Genomic DNA, 12,899 nt, shown 5'->3' with positions numbered 1-12,899 from the left:
CAAAAATCACTGAGCCGTTTCTCTCAGCAGGCACCGAGAGACCTTGCGAATTAATACTAGAGCCGATATCTTAACATTTTTATTCTCATGTAAATGGTTAAATACAGATCATTTATTTTCCCTTGCCTGCATTACCGAGGCAACAAAATATAGAGTCTTTAAGGTGATGATTATCTGCTCTCCATCCGATATACCACAATTATTATTTATACTGCTGGTTCTCCCACTTTTATTCAGATCCAGCCCAATAGGACTCCCAGCAACAGGTAGTGATTTTTCAAGGACCTGCTCCCTTCCCGGTACTCTCCTTCCTGGAAAGGAGGTGCCTGATACCTCCTCCAGGAGATTTTAATCTCTCTCCCCCAGATACCCTGTCTGATCTATACTGTTCAGTTGTAACAAATCACACAGTACCTTGTCACATCCTTTTTCCTGGTGTAACATTTGCATTGGTTTCCTAGGGCTGCTGAAGCAAATTACCACACATGCGGGATCTTAAAACAACAGAAATTTATTATTTCGCAATGCTGGAGGTCAGAAGGTCCAAAATCAAGGTGTCAGGAGGGCCACTCTCCCTCTGATGTTCTAGGGAAGAACCTTTCCTTGCCTCTTACTTTTTAGGGGTTCCTGGCATTCCTTGGCTGGTGGCAGCATAACTACAGTCTCTGCCTCCATCTTCACATGCCTTTCTTTTCTCTCTCTCTCTCTCTCTCTCTCTCTCTCACTTTAAGACCCACCCTGAATCCATCATGCTCTCACCAAGACTTAATTGCATCTGCAAAGAACCGATTTCCAGATAAGGTCACATCCACAGGTACTGGGGGGTAGGATTTGGACATATCTTTTGGGGGGACACAATTCAACCCACTACAATGTTACACCTATATATGATTTTCTTTTTAGATAAGGAGCTAACTATAATTACAGCTAAAATTTATTGAGAATTTATTCAGGCATTGTGTTAAGCATTTTATGAGCATTATCTCATTTAAGCTTACAAATATTTCCCCCACCCCACCCTCTGCCTCCCATCCGATACTCAAAGATCCAGTTTCCATTACTTTGCCTTCTGGTAAGAAGAGTAGCATTTCAAAATTCCTGCCAGGGAGTAAAGCTACAGCTTTCACAAGGGAGGAAGAATTGCTGCCCCTGGACAATCACTAGTATGACCTGTTTGGCCACTTTTTTTTTTTTTTTTTTTACATCTTTATTGGAGTATAATTGCTTTACAATGGTGTGTTGGTTTCTGGTTTATGACAAAGTGAATCAGCTATACATATACATATATCCCCATATCTCTTCCGGCTTGCCTCCCACCCTCCCTATCCCGCCCCTCTAGGTGGTCACAAAGCACCGAGCTGATCTCCCTGTGCTATGCGGCTGCTTCCCACTAGCTATCTATTTTACATTTGGTAGTGTATATATGTCCATGCCACTCTCTCCCTTCGTCCCGGCTTACCCTTCCCCCTCCCCGTGTCCTCAAGTCCATTCTCTACATCTGCGTCTTTATTCCTGTCCTGCCCCTAGGTTCTTCAGAATCACTTTTTTTTTGAGATTCCATATATATGTGTTAGCATACGGTATTTGTTTTTCTCTTTCTGACTTACTTCACTCTGTATGACAGACTCTAGGTCCATCCTCCTCACTACAAATAACTCAATTTCATTTCTTTTTATGGCTGAATAATATTCCATTGTCCATATGTGCCACATCTTCTTTATCCATTCATCTGTCAGTGGGCACTTAGATTGCTTCCATGTCCTGGCTATTGTAAATAGAGCTACAATGAACATTGTGATACATGACTCTTTTGGAATTATGGTTTTCTCAGGGTATATGCCCAGTAGTGGGATTGCTGGGTCATATGGTAGCTCTATTTTAAGTCTTTTAAGGACCCTCCATACTGTTCTCCATAGTGGCTGTAACAATTTACATTCCCTCCAACAGTGCAAGAGGGTTCCCTTTTCTCCACACCCTCTCCAGCATTTAATGTTTGTAGATTTTTTGATGATGGCCACCCTGACCTGTGTGAGGTGATAGCTCACTGTAGTTTTTTTTTCTTTTTCTTTTTCTTTTTTGCAGTACGCGGGGCTCTCACTGTTGTCGCCTCTCCCGTTGCGGAGCACGGGCTCCGGATGCGCAGACTCAGCGGCCATGGCTCATGGGCCCAGCCGCTCCGCGGCATGTGGGATCTTCCCGGACCAGGGCACGAACCTGTGTCCGCTGCATCGGCAGGCGGACTCTCATCCACTGCGCCACCAGGGAAGCCCCTCACTGTAGGTGTTATTCGCACTTCTCTAATGGTTAGTGATATTGAGCAGTCTTTCATGTGTTTGTTGGCAATCTGTATATCTTCTTCAGAGAAATGTCTATTTAGGTCTTCTGCCCATTTTTGGATGGGGTTGTTTGTTTTTTTGATATTGAGCTGCATGAGCTGCTTATAAATTTTTGAGATTAATCCTTTGTCAGTTGCTTCATTTGCAAATATTTTCTCCCATTCTGAGGGTTGTCTTTTCATCTTGTTTATGGTTTCCTTTGCTGTGCAAAAGCTTTGAAGTTTCATTAGGTCCCATTTGTTTATTTTTGTTTTTACTTCCATTTCTCTAGGAGGTGGGTCAAAAAGAATCTTGCTGTGATTTATGTCATAGAGTGTTCTGCCTATGTTTTCCTCTAAGAGTTTTATAGTGTCTGACCTTACATTTAGGTCTTTAATCCATTTTGAGTTTACTTTTGTGTATGGTGTTAGGGAGTGTTCTGATTTCATTCTTTTACATGTAGCTGTCCAGTTTTCCCAGCAACACTTATTGAAGGGGCTGTATTTTCTCCATTGTATGTTCTTGCCTCCTTTGTCATAAATTAGGTGACCATATGTGCGTGGGTTTATCTCTGGGCTTTCTATCCTGTTCCGTTGATCTATATTTCTGGTTTTGTGCCAGTACCATACTGTCCTGATTACTGTAGCTTTATAGTGTAGTCTGAAGACTGGTAGCCTGATTCCTCCAACTCTATTTTTCTTTCTCAAGATTGCTTTGGCTACTCGGGGTCTTTTGTGTTTCCATACAAATTGTGAAATTTTTTGTTCTAGTTCTGTGAAAAATGCCAGTGGTAGTTGGATAGGGATTTCATTGAATCTGTAGATTGCTTTGGGTAGTATAGTCATTTTCACAATGTTTATTCTTCCAATCCAAGAACATGGTATATCTCTCCATCTGTTTGTAACATCTTTAATTTCTTTCATCAGTGTCTTATAGTTTTCTGCATAGAGGTCTTTTGTCTCCTTAGGTAGGTTTATTCCTAGGTATTTTATTCTTTTTGTTGCAGTGGTAAATGGGAGTGTTTCCTTAATTTCTCTTTCAGATTTTTCATCATTAGTGTATAGGAAGGCCAGAGATTTCTGTGCATTAATTTTGCATCCTGCTACTTTATCAGATTCATTGATTAGCTCTAGCAGTTTTCTGGTAGCATCTTTAGGATTCTCTATGTATAGTATCATGTCATCTGCAAACACTGATAGCTTTACTTCTTCTTTTCTGATCTGGATTCCTTTTATTTCTTTTTCTTCTCCGATTGCCATGGCTAGGACTTCCAAAACTACGTTGAATAATAGTGGTGAGAGTGGACAAACTTTTCTTGTTCCTGATCTTAGAGGAAATGGTTTCAGTTTTTCACCATTGAGAAAGATGTTGAGAATGAGTTTGGGAGTGCTCCTCTCTCCACTATATTTTGGAAGAGTTTGAGAAGGATAGATGTTCACTCTTCTCTAAATGTTTGATAGAATTCACCTGTGAAGCCATCTGGTCCTGGGCTTTTGCTTGTTGGAAGATTTTTAATCACAGTCTCAATTTCAGTGTTTGTGATTGGTCTGCTTATATCTTCTATTTCTTCCTGGTTCAGTCTTGGAAGGTTATGCTTTTCTAAGAATTTGTCCATTTCTTCCAGGTTGTCCATTTTATTGGCATAGAGTTGCTTGTAGTAATCCCTCATGATCCTCTGTATTTCTGCAGTGTCAGTTGTTACTTCTCCTTTTTCATTTCTAATTCTATTGATTTGAGTCTTCTCCCTTTTTTTCTTGATGAGTCTGGCTAATGGTTTATCAGTTTTGTTTATCTTCTCAAAGAACCAGCTTTTAGTTTTATTGATCTTTGCTGCTGTTTCCTTCATTTCTTTCTGATCTGATCTTTATGATTTCTTTCCTTCTGCTAACCTGGGGTTTTTTGGTTCTTCTTTCTCTAATTGCTTTAGGTGTAAGGTTAGGTTGTTTATTTGAGATGTTTCTTGTTTCTTGAGGTAGGACTGTATTGCTATAAACTTCCCTCTTAGAACTGCTTTTGCTGCATCCCATAGGTTTGGGTTGTCGTGTTTTCATTGTCATCTGTTTCAAGGTATATTTTGATTTCCTCTTTGATTCCTTTAGCGATCACTTGGTTATTAAGTAGTGTATTGTTTAGCCTCCATGTGTTTGTATTTTTTACAGATTTTTTCCCTGTAATTGATATCTAGTCTCATAGTGTAGTCTCATAGCCTCATAGTAAAGATACTTTATACGATTTCAATTTTCTGAAATTTACCAAGGCTTGATTTGTGACCCAAGATACGGTCTATCCTGGAGAATGTTCCATGAACACGTGAGAAGAAATTGTATTCTGTGGTTTTTGGATGGAATGTCCTATAATTAATTAATTAAATCCATCTTGTTTAATGTATCATTTAAAGCTTGTGTTTCCTTATTTATTTTCATTTTGGATGATCTGTCCATTGGTGAAAGTGGGGTGTTAAAGTCCCCTACTATGATTGTGTTACTGTCAATTTCCCCTTTTATGGCTGTTAGCATTTGCCTTATGTATTGAGGTGCTCCTATGTTGGGTGCATAAATATTTACAATTGTTATATCTTCTTCTTGGATTGATCCCTTGATCATTATGTAGTGTCCTTCTTTGTCTCTTGTAATAGTCTTTATTTTAAAGTCTATTTTGTCTGATATGAGAATTGCTACTCCAGCTTTCTTTTGATTTCCATTTGCATGGAATATCTTTTTCCATCCCCTCACTTTCAGCCTGTATGTGTCCCTAGGTCTGAAGTGGATCTCTTGTAGACTGCATATATATGGGTTTTGTTTTTGTATCCATTCAGCCAGTCTATGTCTTTTTGTTGGAGCACTTAGTCCATTTACATTTAAGGTAGTTATCGATATGTATGTTCCTATTACCATTTTCTTAATTGTTTTGGGTTTGTTATTGTAGGTCTTTTCCTTCTCTTGTGTTTCCTGCCTAGAGAAGTTCCCGTAGCATTTGTTGTAAAGCTGGTTTGGTGGTGTTGAATTCTCTTAGCTTTTGCTTGTCTGTAAAGGTTATAATTTCTCTGTCAAATCTGAATGAGATCCTTGCTGGGTAGAGTAATCTTGGTTGTTGAAACAAACAGACAATTTTGGTTGTTGATGAAATCTCCCTTTCATCACTTTAAATATGTCCTGCCACTCCCTTCTGGCTTGCAGAGTTTCTGCTGAAAGATCAGCTGTTAACCTTATGGGGATTCCCTTGTATGTTATTTGTTGTTTTTCCCCTTGCTGCTTTTAATATTTTTCTTTGTATTTAATTTTTGATAGTTTGATTAGTATGTGTCTTGGAGTGTTTCTCCTTGGATTTATGCTGTATGGGACTCTCTGTGCTTCCTGGACTTGATTGACTATTTCCTTTCCCATATTAGGGAAGTTTTCAACTATAATCTCTTCAAATATTTTCTCAGACCCTTTCTTTTCCTCTTCCTCTTCTGGGACCCCTATAATTCGAATGTTGGTGCATTTAATGTTGTCCCAGAGGTCTCTAAGACTGTCCTCAATTCTTTTCATTTCTTTTTTCTTTATTTTGCTCTGCAGTTGTCATTTCCACTATTTTATCTTCCTGGTCACTTATCCGTTCTTCTGCCTCAGTTATTCTGCTATTGATTCCTTCTAGAGAATTTTTAATTTCATCTATTGTGTTGTTCATAATTGTTTGTTTGCTCTTTAGTTCTTCTAGGTCCTTGTTAAATGTTTCTTGTATTTTCTCCATTCTATTTCCAAGATTTTGGATCATCTTTACTATCATTACTCTGAATTCTTTTTCAGGTAGACTGCCTATTTCCTTTTCATTTGCTTGGTCTGGTGGGTTTTTACCTTGCTCCTTCACCTGCTGTTTGTTTCTCTGTCTTCTCACTTTGCTTAACTTACTGTGTTTGGGGTCTCCTTTTGCAGACTGCAGGTTCGTAGTTCCCGTTGCTTTGGCGTCTGCCCCCAGTGGCTAAGGTTGATTCAGTGGGTTGTGTAGGCTTCCTGGTGAGGGAACAAGTGCCTGTCTTCTGGTGGATGAGGCTGGATCTTGTCTTTCTGATGGGCAGGACCACATCCGGTTGTGTGTTTTAGGGTGTCTGTGACCTTATTATGATTTTAGGCAGCCTCTCTGCTAATGGGTGGGGTTGTGTTCCTGTCTTGCTAGTTGTTTGGCATAGGTTGTCTAGCACTGTAGCTTGCTGGTCATTGAGTGGATCTGTGTCTTAGCATTGAGATGGAGATCTCTGGGAGAGATTTCACTGGTAGGTATTACGTGGAGCCGGGAGGTCTCTGGTGGACCAGTGTCCTGAACTTGGCTCTCCCACCTCAGAGGCACAGGCCTGACACACAGCTGGAGCAGCAAGACCCTGTCAGTCACACAGCTTCAGTGTCTTTTTCATTCCCCCTCCTTTCTTGGTCACTTTTTGAAGCTGTACAGCTAGACTTACACATGGTTGTAATGCCAATGTGATCTGCAAAACAATACCTGATGCAAAACAGGCTCTTTTTAAGGAATATAGTCTCTATCTACTTCTCAATTTATATCAAATGCCTATGTCAAGCTATAACATCATAATGCACACTGGGTTTTTTTCCAAAATTTTGTTTTGAAAAATTTCAAACATACAACAGAATTGAAAGAATTTCACAGTTAACACCCACACACTCTCTACCTAAATGCTACATTAACATTTTACTATTCTTGCTTTGTTCTGTAATTAGGCATCCATCTGTCCTATCTATCCATGAATCCATCTTATTTTTTCTCCCCAATACTTCAACATGCACATCATTGAACCAGACCAGAACATAGGCTCTTCAATGGCAGGCAAATCCCTAAAGAGAAGAAAGAGGGAAGAGGTTAGCTGACCATACCCAGTTTCTTCTTTCACACTACCAATTAAACCAGGCACCCCTCTTGCCATGCGGTAAGAAGTGGCAAGAGAGGCCAAGAGTGTGACAGTAGGGATCTCTCTCCACAAGGTAACAGGAGGAGTGGGAAGTATATTCCCTTACAAAGAGTACACTGAGTGATTTAGTGGATGAGCATTTTCAGTAGCATCCAAATAATAAACATAACAGTTTCCTGGCATTCCTAACACTCCTACCTAACAGCAATTTGGACTTCAGTAAATCTAGTGTCTTCCATTTTTCACAATTCTCCTATAACTATATCCATCTCTGTTTCTCTTCCCTTTTATTTACCTGTTGCTCGCATTCCCTCACACTCCAAAAGCTCATTCTCCATGCAAAGAGGAATATGGTGGCCCATTGTGATGTACTTACATCCCCAAAGTTCCCTGCTCTGAGAGGAAAAAGAATTATTTATTTCCAACTCCAATTTCAAGGAAGGACTAAAATTGGTCCAGATTGGATCACATGTCTATTTTGGACAAAGCACTGGGGCCAAGAGGTCATGTGTCAACTCCTGTGTTCAAAGGGATAAAGTCTACTATAGAAAGAAGTTAGGGATGCTGGGCCTCACTAGAAACACAAAGGAATTCCAACATTCTAACTCATTTATTTAACCCTTTTACCTCAATGCCCACTCCACCCATAAATTTTATTAAAAGTTGAAACTCCTGTTGATGTTATAGTGAGAAAATCTCTTTAGCAAACATATTTTATATTGTAACATTGGGGGGAGCAGTGATTTTTTTTTTTTTTTTACGGATCTGTTTCAATTGAGTGATTAGTGAAAGATTAACATGCTTTCGTATCAAAGAATATTAATAGTTTTTACTTAGATTGATCTTGAAATTTTTTGTTCTTGAAATTGTTGAGTCAAATAGAAGCTTTAAGGATGAATTCACACGTCTAAGGAACTTGGTATGAAGGGGAGAATAAACTGTTTAACCTCTGTTTAACCTTCTCTAGAATGTTTATTTAAACGTTCTGCCAATGTTGATATGATTCACCCAGGAATGTAACTCAGGTTATGTACAGTTAGATATAATTTATTTACAAATCTGCAGAACTTTGGTTATGTCTATAACAAACTTTAAGAAAATAAACTGAATGTGCAACTGCTTTAATCAAACAGCGTCCACATATATAAAAGTAAGAACAAAATTGAGACAATTCCAACCCTTAACAACAACTTTGTTTTTCCAGCTCAAAGATTTGACCAGTAGCCAAATAAAGAGATATTAGAACAAATAAAACAAGTCCAGTGTCTCATATCAAAATCTCGCCCTTCTCCTACTTTAATATCAACAATCAATCCGTTCTATCAAAGTCAAACCAACCAAAAACGCATTTTCTTTTGCAAAAGCTACAATCTTCTCTTATGACCGTGTTAGCAGAACTAAAATTCTGGGACTCCTTATCTTTCCCAGCACATGGGTTTTACAATCTCAAATACCCTCATTTTTTCAAAGTACAAGGGCTCAATCCTACAAGGAATTGGAACTTGGGTTAAAATGTACTTTAAAATGCAATCAAAGAAAGAAACGAAATATCAAATGGCTCCCCTGTAAGATAGCTTCAGATATTCAGTTTAGAGTTATTTCAGAGATGCTGAGTAAATTCTGACTTGATTCTAAACCAAATGCCCTTGGGGGTCTCCAGCTGAATGCCAGAGTCTTCCATAATGTTGTGATTAGACCCTCTCTTGGACCCTCCCCATGCATGCTCTGTTCCTGCTTTGCAGACAGCCTATCTGCCAGGGGAAATTCTGCCTATCAGTCCAAAAGGCCTGGGTGGGGTTTCGCCACAACCGAGTTAGCCTGCTTCTATGGATCCTTTGGAAGAGAAGATAGATGAACTGGATAGTTGAAACATAACAGGAAAGCGGTTCCTCCAGGTTCCTGCACCAGGAAATAGCTCCTAGTGCCAAGACTCTAACTCCAATGCCAAGACCACAATCATATGGAGGTTGACATTCTGTGTTCAGTTCCACTGCTGCTAAAGGAATAATGCTTTGCAAAAAGCCATGATGTCTACAGTGCATCCTGTTCAGCATAGGGCCTTGAGCAAACACAGAAACATTTGTCCCTGCTTCTATTGTACGGTGGACGAAGATACCAGTCATAATTCTCTTCCCCTTCTCATCTTTTGTTTTTTTTTTTTTTTTTTTTTGCGTTATGCGGGCCTCTCACTGTTGTGGCCTCTCCTGTTGCGGAGCACAGGCTTGGGACGCACAGGCTCAGTGGCCATGGCTCATGGGCCCAGCCGCTCCGCGGCATGTGGGATCTTCCCGGACCGGGGCAAAAACCCGTGTCCCCTGCATCGGCAGGTGGACTCTCAACCACTGCGCCACCAGGGAAGCCCCTCCCCTTCTCATCTTAACAATCAATCCTTTTGTTAAATAATGGAAAATTAAAAGTAAGACATTAGAACGTTGGAATGACTGAGCCAGACCAGAGGGCAATCCCATTCAGCCCAATATTTTGTTTTTGAGTGGAGACTAATGACTGTTTCAAGGAACAGTGTTGTTGCCCTTCATCATCTAAGCCCAAAAGGTATTGTTAGGTCCCAAATATCTCTAATTGTCCTTAATTATAGCCTACAAGTCCTCATAAACCTAACTCAGTCATATAACACTTCCACCTTTGACCCAGCCAAATTACCTTGGGGCACACATAGAGTCATCACCCAGCATTCAAGGAGTTAACTCCTGAAGTTCCTGCTTCTCTTACTTCCTCCTCTTCAATTCTCCTTGAACATCCTTCGACACATTTTTTTTTTTTTGGCTTAGCCTTTCCAGTTTAATGGACTGATGATTGCCTCTTATGGATTCTAACCTAAGGTTCTAGTTCTTGCTTTGTAAACGCCTATGTCCGTATGACTGTTGTTTGTCACAAACGTGCTATTGGGAGCCACATTACCTATATACATCACCATTTCACCCAGGCAAGTCACACTGAGTATGGCCTAACCTTCCAGACATACTCTTTTATGGGTAATGCATTCCCCAAGTTAATGGCCCCTCCCCTTTATATTGTAACACTTATCCTTATTCACAACAAACCACTTGGTTCAAGCATCTAAGCCCATAGTTTCCAAAATGCATATTAGAATCCAGTGGGGCGTTTTAAAGACCTACCTATGCCTGTATCTCACCCCCAGAGTCTGACTTAATAAATATAGGTTGCAACAGGGATTCTTCAAAGGCTGCAAAGTTGAGAATTCTTAGACTTGGAGCATACGTTTCAGTTCAAGGCAACTTAGCCCTCTCCACATCTGTCTTTACTGACTGAAAAGTTTAAATCTTTTTAGTATGACTTCTTACAGAATTCTTCTAACCTCTTGATTATTTTAACTGCTGCTCTCAACTCAGTAAAGTTTGTAATGGTAATTTGGACAGGTGAAAAAAATAATTGATACCACCTGCACACCACAGCAGCTAGAAGTCAAGCGGATGGAAACAATCATATTGTAAGCTTCTCAAAGGAAGGGACATGCCTTACCCTTCTTTGTATTTCCACAGCATCCACCATGGTACTTGGATCAAAGTAGGTGTCTAATACATATTTAGGAGGGAAAGTAGGATAACCTGTACATAGGATCTGCTTCCAATTTTTTAAATATCTGTAATATATATGATGTTCATGTAGTTGGAAAATACATCATTTGGTGGGGAGCAACCAGTATGTTTTCAATTGGCTCACTTTTTTTTAGCAGCTTTACTGGGATATAAATCACACACCATACCATCCACACTTTTAAAGAGTACAATTCAATGACTTTTAGTATATTCAGAGGGTTGTGTAACCAACACCATAATCAATTCTAGAACATTCATCACCTTAAAAGGAAACCCCAGACCCATTAGCAGCCACTCCTCATTCCTCCCCAATCCCTTTCCCCTCAGACCTAGGCAACCACTAATATACTTTATGTCTCTATAGATTTGCCTATTCTGGACATTCATGTAAATGGAATCATATAATACCTGGTCTTATGTGTCGAGCGTTTTTCACTTTGTATGTTTCCAAGATTCATTCATGTTGTAGCAGGTACCAGCACACCATTCATCTTTATTTATTTATTTAGCGAACCCGTCTCAACCCAACTCTCACCACTGCGCCACCAGGGAAGCCCAACACTATGTTTAACCTTTTGAGAAACTGCCAAATGGTTTTCTAAACTGGCTGCACCATTTCCCATGGCCACGATCTCCCCTTCCCTCATCCTTCCCTCCACTCAAGCAGCTAGGCCTTTCTTTCCCCATTGCTTCAGGGGAAGGATGTGACTGACTGAAAGAAAAACCAAAGGAGTGTTCCTGACTTTCATTTCCAAAAGTATACACCTTTAGGGGACCAGTAAAGACTGGCAAAACAGACAAAAAGAAGACAGTCGCTGGGAGCTAATGGGTCCCAGAAGGGGGTTGTTGGATGGGCAGTGTGATATCCTTAGTAAGAAGACCCCTTAAAAGCTCAGGGAGAAAACTGCTACCTGAGGAATCAAGGCCCCTGGGTCTTTAGAGAGCCTTGCAGATGTTTCCTCACCCAGTATGGCAAGAAAAGCAGATAGTTTAGCTGCACTCAAAGTTGACACAGTAGAGACAGGTTGCAGGAATAAAGAACAACTCACTGTCGACATAGAGATGAGGGACCCGGAGCCTGCTCCCAACCCCCTGGAACTACATACACCTCCTGGAATTTAGGTTTAAACTCAGGGGGAAGAAGCGATGAGAGAACCCCAAACTGAGCAAGATTCATTTTCTACCAGCGTAGCAAAATACAAGTTCAAAATTAAAATTCAATTGTGTTTGAGTAAAGTGAAAAAATTGTATTTTTGAGTTATGCACTGAGAGGAGTACCCACCACATAAGACTGGAAGAAAGACTAAAGAAGTCAATGTCCCAGACCTACTAGAGAATGGCTTGAGGATATGGGGAGGGGGTAGGGGAAGCTGGGACAAAGTGAGAGAGTGGCATGGACATATATACACTACCAAACGTAAAATAGATAGTTAGTGGGAAGCAGCCGCAGAGCACAGGGAGATCAGCTCGGTGCTTTGTGACCACCTAGAGGGGTGGGATAGGGAGGGTAGGAGGGAGACGCAAGAGGGAAGAGATATGGGAACATATGTATAACTGATTCACTTTGTTATACAGCAGAAACTAACACACCATTGTAAAGCAATTATACTCCAATAAAGACGTTAAGAAAAAAGTCAATGTCCAATAAATATATGAAAAAACAACTCACCGCTGACAATACCACGTGCAGCAAGGATGTGGAACAAAAGGAATTCTTCGGAACTGCTGGTAGTGATCAGTTGGAACTACAACTTAGGAGAGCAACTCAGCAGGACTTCAACTGAACAGCTGCAGGCTCTGTAACCCAGCAACTCCTTTCCTCCGTCTGTAAGGTAGAGATCTCTTGCACAGGTGTGCCAAGAGAGACGCAAAAAAAAAAAAGCTCACCGTAACACTGTAATGGCAAAACAAAAATTTACAGACAAGCTAAAAGTCCATCAGCAGGGCACTAGATGAATAAATTGTGCCATGTGCATTCAAAGGAATACTATACAGCCCTTTTCCCCAACATGTGATGCCTCACCAGCCTCATTTACTCCACCTGAGAACTCCAGACCTACCCAAACAGAATCTGTATTTTTTTTTTTTTTTTTTTTTTTTTTTTTT

This window comes from Lipotes vexillifer, unplaced genomic scaffold (assembly GCF_000442215.2).
Source record: "Lipotes vexillifer unplaced genomic scaffold, Lipotes_vexillifer_v1.1 scaffold1272, whole genome shotgun sequence".
Taxonomy (NCBI): Eukaryota; Metazoa; Chordata; class Mammalia; order Artiodactyla; family Lipotidae; genus Lipotes; species Lipotes vexillifer.
Note: the sequence above shows the minus strand (reverse complement) of the source record.